The 10,526-nt window shown below is 36.2% G+C and overlaps 1 pseudogene; it reads right to left on the reverse strand.

Moving 5' to 3' along the window:
- Nucleotides 1–474: 474 nt before the first annotated feature.
- LOC119541246 lies at nt 475–2,600 on the reverse strand (annotated as a pseudogene).
- Nucleotides 2,601–10,526: the final 7,926 nt, after the last annotated feature.

Consider the following 10,526-nt stretch of genomic DNA (forward strand, 5'->3'; position numbering starts at 1 on the left):
CAAGGATAATTAAAATATTAACTACTATATAAATTAAAATACCATACTTCAAACTGCTAACTATAATCTTTATATCTTGGTAGAAGCAGCTGCTCAGTTCCCATTCATGAAATTTACCCACCTTCTCGTGAGATTAAAACATCTCACCACAAACTCAATAATATAATTTACAGCAGTCAGTGCTATTTTGTGTGTGTGTGTGTGTGTTTAAGCATGCACTAACTAAGGAAGAACAAAATTCTATTTACAGGGATTTTCAGTTTCTTAAAAATGTTTCTCATGCATCTTTTTAGGTGAAGATACAAATATGCTGTATCTGTAAAGAAAAAAATTCTAAGAGAGGTATGAAACAGCATCTCAATTCTGCTAACAGTGGTTATATAACTAACAGAAAGAACCTGGCAATACTCCGTTAACTCTTATTTAGTGTAGCAACCTCCTTTTTTTGTAGTTGAATCCTCCATTTTTCTTATACTACCAACTTAACGTGTACTCCATTGCTTTGGATATGAGACTTTCATTTTTTTTTTTTTTTTGTCATTTGTTTGCCAGAAATAACCTGGTAGTCACTAGGAGAAGCTTTAAATGCTGTACCTAGAGGTCTCATGGTAGAAATCCTAGGATTGCTTCCAGGTTGGAGTGATGTACTCGATGTTTTGACTGGTGGTGTAAGGGCTAGAGATGGAGATGATAATGCACAGCTAACACTATTTTCTGTAACACTTTTATCTATATAAGGTTGTGCCAGTTTGGATATACTATGTCCCCCCAAAAGCCATGTTCTTTAATGCAATCTTGTGGGGGCAGATTTATTAGTCTTTTGATTAGGGTGGAACATTTTGATTGAGTGTTTCCATAGAGATGTGGCTCACCCAACTGTGGGTGACAGTTTTGGTTAGATTATTTCCATGGAACTGTGGCCCCGCCCATTCAGGGTGGGTCTTGATTAGTTCAAGAGAGAAGTATTTAAGAGAGAAGCTAAGAGCTGACACAAACCCAGATGCATGCTGATGCTTGGAGATGCTTGGAGATGTGGACAGAAGGACATTTGGAGATGCTAAGCTAAAGAGATGAAGCTCAGAATTTGCCCCAGAGAAGTTAAGAGAGGGCCCCCAGATGCTTAGAAATGTCCTGGTAGAAAGAAGCAAGATGCAGAGGCTCTGAGAGAGAGGAGCTAAGATAGACACCCAGAAACATTTTGGAGAAAGGCATTTTGAAAACCCAGGAGCAAAGGACCACAGATACCAGCCACATGCCTTCCCAGTTGAAGAGGTGTTACAGGATGCCATTGGCCATTCTTCAGTGAACATATTCTCTTGTTGTTGCCTTAGTTTGGACACCTTTATGACCTTAGAGCTCTAAATTTGTAACCTAATAAATCCCCTTTATAAAAGCCAATCCATTTCTTGTATTTTGCATAACAGCAGCATTTGCAAAGTAGAACAATGGTGTTTCAGTTTCCTGGGCTCTCAAACAAATACCAATGCAGTGGTTTTGGTATAAACAATGTGAATGTAATTAGCTTATGGTTTTGAAGCTAAAAGAAAGTCCACATCAAGGTGTCATCAAGGTGATGCTTTCTCCCCAAGATTGGGGTATTTGGGGGCTGGCTGCCAGTGATCCTTAGTCCATAATTTGTCACATGGCAAGGCATATGGTGGCATCTCCTAGTCCCTCCCTTCTCTTCCAGATTCCATTGATTTCAGTTTCTGGCTTCTTCCTCTGTGGCTCTCTCTCTGTCTGTCTGAATTTCATTCTCTTACAAAGGACTCCAGTAATATGATTAAAGATCCACCCTGATTGAGGTGGGTGCATCTTCTTAGCAGAAGTAACCTCTTCAAAAGATCCTACTTACAATAGATTTAATAAATTAAATTCAGGAACATGTTTTTCTGTGATACATACAGCTTCAAACCACCAACATTGTTTTACACCAATCATGGTGGACTCCAAAAATGCTCCCATCTTTGCTTGAGGCTTTCTGGGCCTGCAGTTCAGATTGATAATGAATATGCATCCAATTTCCCATTTTAGACATCACATGTTTTAAGACATTCCCATATTGTGCAAACTATAATAATACATAGGATGCAGATGCTTAAGGAAACCCAAACATAGTCATTCAACTGTCATTGAGGTAATCTTTCTGAAGTCAGAGAATCTTCTTGAGTATTAAAAGGATCCAACTGAGCAGGAGATAATGTAGAGTAGCTGTAATTCCAACAAGAGGACTCTGCATTACTGAAATGTTGGGCTATCTCCTTGAAGTTGAAAGGTTTGATCCAACTCTTGGGCTGGCAATGTCATCATATATACTTCTAACTGATAGAGCTCCACTTTTATCTTTATAAGCTGGTACAACTGGTTGTGGTGGTGACCCACTAGCAAGTAAAGGTGATCTCATCCCCATTATCCCTACTGAAGGGCCACTAACTGTTCAAGGCTGTGGAGTCACATGAGCTGGCAAATACCCCCCCCCCCATTACAAATCCTGATAAGAACTGGGCATTAACTCCTGAATTTAGACAGATGGATGAACCCAGCATCATTGGTTCATATCCAAGTTTTGTTGCCAAGGGTTCCATGGCAAAGACTGCCATCACAGCAGCAACTACACTTATCTTAGAACCCTTACAATTTTTAAAAATGGCAGAAACTCTCCCCATGGATAGTGGTGCAGTGATTAATTTTCTAATGTGAAATCATGGCATTCCTAGGATAAACCTCACTTGTTAATGATCTATTATCCTTTTAAGTTTTATTGCTAGATTTTATTTCTTGATATTTTGTTAAGGTTATTTGAACTCTATTTATGATGGATATTGGTTTGTACTTTTCTTGTAATGTCTGATTTGGGTAACAGGATTATCATAATATGTGGTGGGAAGTCTGCTCTATTTTCTGGACTATTATAAAAAGTAATCTTATTTCTTCCTTAAATATATGATGAAATTGACCAGCAAAGCTATCTAGGCCTGGAACTTTCTTTGTGAAAATGTTTTTAATAATGAATGTGATTTTATTAATAGATAGCAAACTATTTTGACTATTTAGAATTTTTTATTTATCTTCAGTCAGGGTTTTGTCTGTCACTAAATTTATTGGCATAAAGGCATTAAGAAATTTTCTTTCAATGTCTGTATGTGGTAAAATGATGTCCCATCTTTCATTAATAATATTGTTTTCTTTTTAAAATTAATTAGTCTTTCTTAAAATATATTAATTTTATTAATCTTTTCATAGATCTAGTTGTTTTTGTTGATTTTCTGTATTGTTCATCCTTTTTGTATTTCAACGATTTCTGCTCTTAACTTTTATATTTCTTTCCTCTTGTTTACTTTGCACTTAATTTGCCTTTTTTTCTTCTAACCTATTAAGAGAGAAGCATAGATCACTGATTTTAAACCTTTTCCCACTCATTGCTAGAAATTTACCTTTAAGCACTATTTTAACTGCATCCTACAGATTTTGATCTGTGATGTTTTCATTATAATTCAGTTCAAAATATGTTATTTCCCTTGTGATTATTTTCTTGATATATTGTGTATTTTTAAATGTGCTGTTTAATCTCTGAAAAGCTTGGGATTTTCCATATATGTTTGGTTTTAATTTCCAGTTTAATCCCATGGTTGTCAAAAAATACATTCTGTCCAATGTTTTCTAATTTATAAATACTTGATTTTGACCTACCATACGTCCTTTATTGGTAAATGTTCCAGTGTGCACTTGAAAAAGCTGTATATTCTGCAGTTGTTAGGTAAAGTCTTCTATAAATGTCATTAAGGAAAGTTGATTGATAATTTTGCTTATGTCTATATCCTGACAGATATTTGGTCTGTTCTTTGAACTACTGAAAGAGAAGTTTTGAAATCTTCAATTGTGGATTTTTTTTCTCCTCATATTCCTGTGATTTTTAGTTTCATGTGTTTTGCAGCTCTATTTTTAGGTGCATACATATTTAAGATTATTATATTTTCTTAGTAATTTGATCATTTATCAACATGAAATGTCTCTCTTTTTCTCTGGTAATTCTCCTTATTCTGCAATATACTTTGATATTAACACAGCCTCTCTAGCTTTCTTATGATTAATAGTTGCTTATTTTTCTTTTTGTAACTTTTACCTCTAACCTATGTGTATATATTTAATATGTGCTTCCTGTAAACAGCATATAGTTGGGTCTTGGTTTTTAATCAAATCTGACAATCTCTGTTTTCAACTGGATTTTCTTAGTCTATTTATATTCATTGTAATTATTATGTTGGGCTTAACCATACCAACCTGTTTCTTGTTTTCCTTTTGTTAGGTCTATTCTTTGTCCAGCTCCCCTACTTTTCTTCCTTCTTTTGGAGCAACTAAATATTTTTTTGTTATTTTACTTTATCTCTTCTACTGACTTATTAGCCATCTCTCTGTTTTATCTTTTAGAAATTACTTTATGGTTTAAAATATGTATCTTTATCTTATCATTGTATATCCTTGATGATAAGAATGCATACTATCATTATACAATGGTAAGAATGTATACTACTTCACAAAGAAAAAAACCTTATAACATGATATACTTCCATTTCAGCCCTATCCTTTACTACTGTATACACATTTTACTTGTGCACATGCTATGAACTCCAAAATGCATTGTTGCTTCTGTTTTAAACAATTATCTTTTAAAATCTTTAAAAGTTGAGAAGAATAGTTTAAAATGTAGCCATATATTTACCGTTTCCTGCACTCCTAATTCTTTTGGGTCAATTTCAGTGTCCATCTAGTATCATTTACTTTGGCCTGAAGAACTTTCTTTAACAGTTCTTATAGTGCCAATCTGCTAGTGACAAATTTTCTTTTCATTTGTCTGACAATATCTTTATTTTTCCTTCATTCTTAAAACATTTTCTTTGGAAATGGATTTCTTGGTTGGCAGCTTTTTTTTCCCCCAGCACATCTAAGATTTCATTCCATTTTTTTCTGATGCAAATTATTTCTGTGTCTTATAGTTTGTCCCTTGTTTGTAATATGTCTTTCCTCCTTTCTAGGACCTTTTCTTTATCATTGGTTTACAGAAATTTGATTATGTTCGTTCTGCTTGAAGTTCACTGAGCTTCTTGTATCTATGTGTTTGTATTTTTCATGTCATTAAAACAAATCCATGTTATTTCTGTAAATATTTTTCTCTGCTCCAGTTATTCTTTTGACACCTTCTGATACTCCAGTTGCTCATGTACTAGACACCTTGATATTGTTCCACAGGTCACTGAGGTTCTGTTCATTTTCTTCAGCTTTTTATTTCTCTGTGCTTCCATTTATATAATTTTTATTGTCTTGTCTTCAAGCTCACTGATCTTTCTTATGCATTGTCTAATCTGTTACTAAACTTATCCTGTAATTTGTTCATTTCAAATACTGTATTTTTGAATTCTAAAATTTCCATTTTATTCTGTCTTAAATTTTACTTTCTTTAGTAAGAGTCTCTATTTGTGCACTCATTATGTTTCTTTCCCTTTATTTTCTTGAATATAATTATAATAGTTGTTTTAAAATTCTTATTTGCTAATCTCATCATCTTTCTCATTTCTTGGTCTGTTTCTATTTTCCGAATTTTCTTCCAGTTATGCATCACATATTTATGCTAATTTACATATCTGGTAATTGCTTATTTTATGATTGACAGTAAGAACACTTCTGAAGGATTGAATTTTCTTTCATAACACAGTTTAGTGTTTTGACCCAGCAGGCATTTAATTTGTTCATGGATCAACATGATCTTTTCAAGGTTTGTTTAGAAACTTTTAAAGGGCCAGTTTATAATGACTTTTACCCTAGAGTAGGCTACTTCTATTCCTGAGGTGTTGCCTTTCTGCAGTTTTTATTGAATTTCTGAATATTTAGCAAAGTCTCTCCACACTGGCTAGCCAGAATGCAAACCTCTCCCTGCCCTGTGAAAACTCTGGTGTTTGTTTATTTCACAGTTTCCTGGTAATTGTTTTTTTCTGATATGTGGTTTTTCTCTGCAGATACACTGGTTAGTATTCAGCCTAAGAATCAAGAGGCTCCCTCTGCTGGTTTCTGAAGCTTCTTCTCTTCACACCTCCCTTCTCCCTGTCATCCTGCTCAACAAATTTCAGTGGCCTCAGTAACCCTAATTCTGATCTCTATCTTTTTAGCTCAGTGAGGCATCTGTGTTCTGCTTTGACTCCTCTTCTTCTGACAGAAAGCCAGGGTGATCATGGGGCTTATCATGTTTGTTTCCCATCTCTCAGCTATTACAGTCCTGCACTGCCTTTGGTCCACCATCAGAAAATAGTTACTTCATAAAATTTGTCCTGACATATAGTTTATTTACTACAAAAGGGCTAGTTTGGTATCCATTAACCCCATCAGGGCAGGAACATATGATATCCAAACAAACATTTAATATATAACTACTTGGAACCAAATGCTGCATTAGTGTTTGAGGATTTACAGACAAACAGCACTTTCCAGGCCTCAACTACCTCAATACCAGGTGGAAAAGACAGTCACAAGAATAAGGTCAATGATATCATAGGAGTTTTAGTCATGTACTATGTACTGAGTGTCTTAGAAATTAACAGGAGGGAGCATTTAACTGTCTGAGGAAATCAGAAGATCTCTTCTAGAGGAGATAGCATATAAGCATGGATTTTATATTTTGCCAGTCAGAGAAAAGATTGCACTTAAAGCAAATATACAAAATAATGAAAGTGTTTTGTGGCTTTGGAGGAAAGAGTTATAGTAAGAAATACTTGACTATCATATAGGTTGCATGGGGGTTGTGCTGGTTTGAATTTAGTATATCCCCCACAAAAGCCATATTCTTTAATGCAATCTTCTGAGGGCAGACTGATCGGTCTATTGATTAGGGTGGAAACTCTAATTGAATTATTTCCATGGAGTCGTGGACCCCACCTATTCAGGGTGGATCTTGATTAGTTCACTGGAATATTTAAGAGAGAAGCTAAGAAAGAGCTGACACAGACCTGGATGCTTGCTGACACTTGGAGATGGTTGGAGATGTGGACAGAATGACATTTGGAGATGCTGAACCCAGAGTTTGCCCTGCAGAAGCTAAGAAAGACCCAGAGACATTTTGGAGAACACCATTTTGAAATACAACCTGGGAACAGAGGACCAGCAGACACCAGTCACATGCCTTCCCAGCTGACAGAGGTGTTCTGAACACCATTGGCCATTCTTCAGTAGAGGTATCCTCTTGTTGATGCCTTAGTTTGGACACTTTTATGGCCTTAGAACTCTAAATTTGTAACCAAATAGACCCCCTTTGTAAAAGCCAATCCATTTCTGGTATTTTGCATAGCAGCAGCATTAGCAAACCAGAACAGGGGTGAAAACACTGTTACTGTGTGAAACCAGAAAATACAGTCCAGATAATGAAAACTCGTGAATGTCATATTAAACAGATGAACTTTTCCTGTATAGGAATGTAGCATCATAATGATTAAAAGCCAAGTCTCTGTGCATCCTAGCCCATAACTTATTAGCTAAGACATTGGATAAGTTTATTATAAACATTAGGATTTTTAATTTTTTTTTAAATAGGATAATGTTAAAACCTGCCTTATTATCCTAGTAAAGGTTAAATCAGTTAATGCCTTTAAAGCACTTAGCTCAATGTCTGGCATTTAGATGCTCAAAAATGGTAGCTGTTTGTGTTATTGTTTTCTATAGACTAATGGAGGCAGAGTTAGTTTGGGAAGTGGTTTGTTTTATGACTAGGTATGTTTTTATAGAAAAACAAAAATCTACTGTTGGATGAAGGAGAGACAAAGCACATGTAGTTGAAGGACTGGAAGAAGAAAATCAGAATGGCAAGAATATGGAATGGGCTGGAAATTATGCTCAATAGATGCCAGGAAGGTCAGTCCTCTGTGGGTGGAAGCACTGCACAATCAGGGTCTCAGGCTGGGGTCAATTGCTTTGATCCTGTTGGAGTGTTTTCCTCTGCATATGTTCCAGAGCAGAGATGCCCAATGGTGGGCAGTAAACCCTAGCAGCTAAGGCTTCATTGCCAGGGATGATATGCTCACACATTCATTTAAAAGCATTACCAAATTTGTGATAGCAATTTTTGCTATTTATAGAAGATTGTGCTTTTTACAATAGTCCCAACAAGATCTTTGATTGCATGTGTTGAAACTCCTCCCATGTAGAGGTGTGGATTTTATTCCCTGACCTAAAATCTGACTGAGCCTGTAACTGGAGCAGAAGTGAGCAGCCACGTAACTGCTGAGTCCAGGTCCTAAAAAGCAACATACACAACTCCCGGGCCTATTGGAACCCAATCACCATGTCATGAGGAAGAAGAGACCACATAGAGATGTATTTGTAGGGTTTGTGGATAACAGCCCTGCTGAGGTCCCAAAGTCAGCAGCTCCCAGTTTTCTCAATTCCACTGTGTCTCTGCCAATTTCTGCCCAAATTGCTGAATGTGTGTGTCAAACAAACCAATGTTGTTTTAAACCACTATTTTCGGGTGGTTTGTTAAGCAGCAATAGATAATTGGAACACAATTTTATATTTTCTCTCTGTGCTGGTTTGGATGTATTATGCCCCCCAAAACACCATGTTCTTTGATGCAGTCTTGTGGGGGCAGATATATTAGTGTTGATTAGGTTGGAACCTATTGATTCAGTGGTTCCATGGAGATGTGACTCAATCAACTGTGGGTGAGAATTTTCATTGGGTTATTTCCATGGAGGTGTTGCCCCACCCATTCAGGGTGGGTCTTAATTGGATCACTGGAGTCCTATAAAAGAGCACACAGACAGAAGGAGCTGCTGAAGCCAAGAGAGACACTTTGAAGAATACATAGGTGCTGAGAGTGGAGCTAGAACAGAACACAGGATCAGCAGATGCCAGCCATGTGCCTTCCCAGCTAAAAGGTTTTCCAGATGTCATTGGTCTTCCTTTTGTGAAGGTATACTTGTGTTGATGCCTTAATTTGGACATTTTCATGGCCTTCAGAATATAACTTTGTAACCAAATAAACCCCCTTTATAAAAGCCAGTCCATTTCTGCTGTTTTGCAAATAGCAGCATTAGCAAACTGGAACACTGTTTAGTGGTTACTGAAAGTACAACTACTAGCATTTTGAAGTCCTTAATTAAAAAAAAAAATGTTAAAAGGGTCACCACACTCAGAAAAATTTGAAGATCCATTGGACTGGCAATTTTAATCACTAAAGAGGAAGTATAGCCGAGGCTATTGTACCTATGATATTGTTTAGTTTATTCTGATAAAAAGACTATTCCCTGCCTCTAAGAAACTGAAAAGACTTTGCTGGATTCTATCTCCCATGGCAATTATCTTGACAATATATTTTCCTTTTATCCATGATAATGCATTTATTTTCCACCTATGCATAATTTTTTTTAAAAAAACAACAAAATCACGCTTCTATTGTCAACAAAACCAGGTGAGTTTATGTAATTGGTAAAACAGGCATCTTTTAAAATCATTTCTGCCAATTTGTCTCTTTTCCTTCCCACCTCCCCATACTTCCTCCACATAGCTCTTTGCATGCACTCTCAAATGTGGTCACAACAGTTGTTAACAACCAAAGATTGAGCTTTGTGGGGAGAGCAAGAATGAGAAAACTGGACCTGGAAACACCTCTAGTATTGTAGTTCATTCCCCTTGATATTGATTCATGCAAAGTGAGCTTTGCTGATCATGGTTTGAGATATCAGCAGGTCTCCCAACAGCCTGGAAAAATTTTTAAGACTTTACAAATGGGAAAGGACTGATTAAGCTATTGAGACACCAAGACAGATACAATGAACATTTTTTCCCAAGTAAATACCAGAACACACTAATCAAATGAGCAGGCTGACAGTGGGGCAAAGCATTTGAATCCAGGAACTGTGACACGTTGCTCTGACAAAGAAGGGTAGAAGGAGAATCTTCAACAAGAGGCCAGTGGTTCTCATCCATTTAGGGTACATGCCAACCCATTTTAACATAGAGCACACAACCAGCAAACTGATGAGATTTTTAAAAAATTATTTCTTCATCTATGCCCAAATACCAGTATTCCTTCTGGAGAAACTGGATTTTTTTGAACCCATTAGTTGTTTGCTTATTTCAACTGAATTCCTACATTTGCAAGCCACTTGTGTATTTTGCTTTCATGTCTCAGAAATTCTCAATAAGTTTCCCTAATTGATCACTGGATGATAAGATGCTTATTAATCTATAAAAGGAGATAATCAGTGTCTGCTGATTGAATCATTTAAACTGAGTGGTTTGCTGTTATGTTTTAAAACAACTGGTAAGAACAAATGCCTTAAGACAACATCAGTCTTACAGGAATTTAAGAATCTAATTAAATATGAGGAATTCATCCACAGAAAAAGGCACAGGGACATGGGGTATATAATTTTTATTACAGTTTCAGGAAGTTCATGGACTTATGGTTAAGAAACCCTGCCCATCAATAGTAAAACATTGTGTGGAGATGGGCTAACTGGTTGGGATTCAGATTCAGGCAT

Source organism: Choloepus didactylus, chromosome 1 (genome assembly GCF_015220235.1).
Source record: "Choloepus didactylus isolate mChoDid1 chromosome 1, mChoDid1.pri, whole genome shotgun sequence".
NCBI lineage: Eukaryota > Metazoa > Chordata > Mammalia > Pilosa > Megalonychidae > Choloepus > Choloepus didactylus.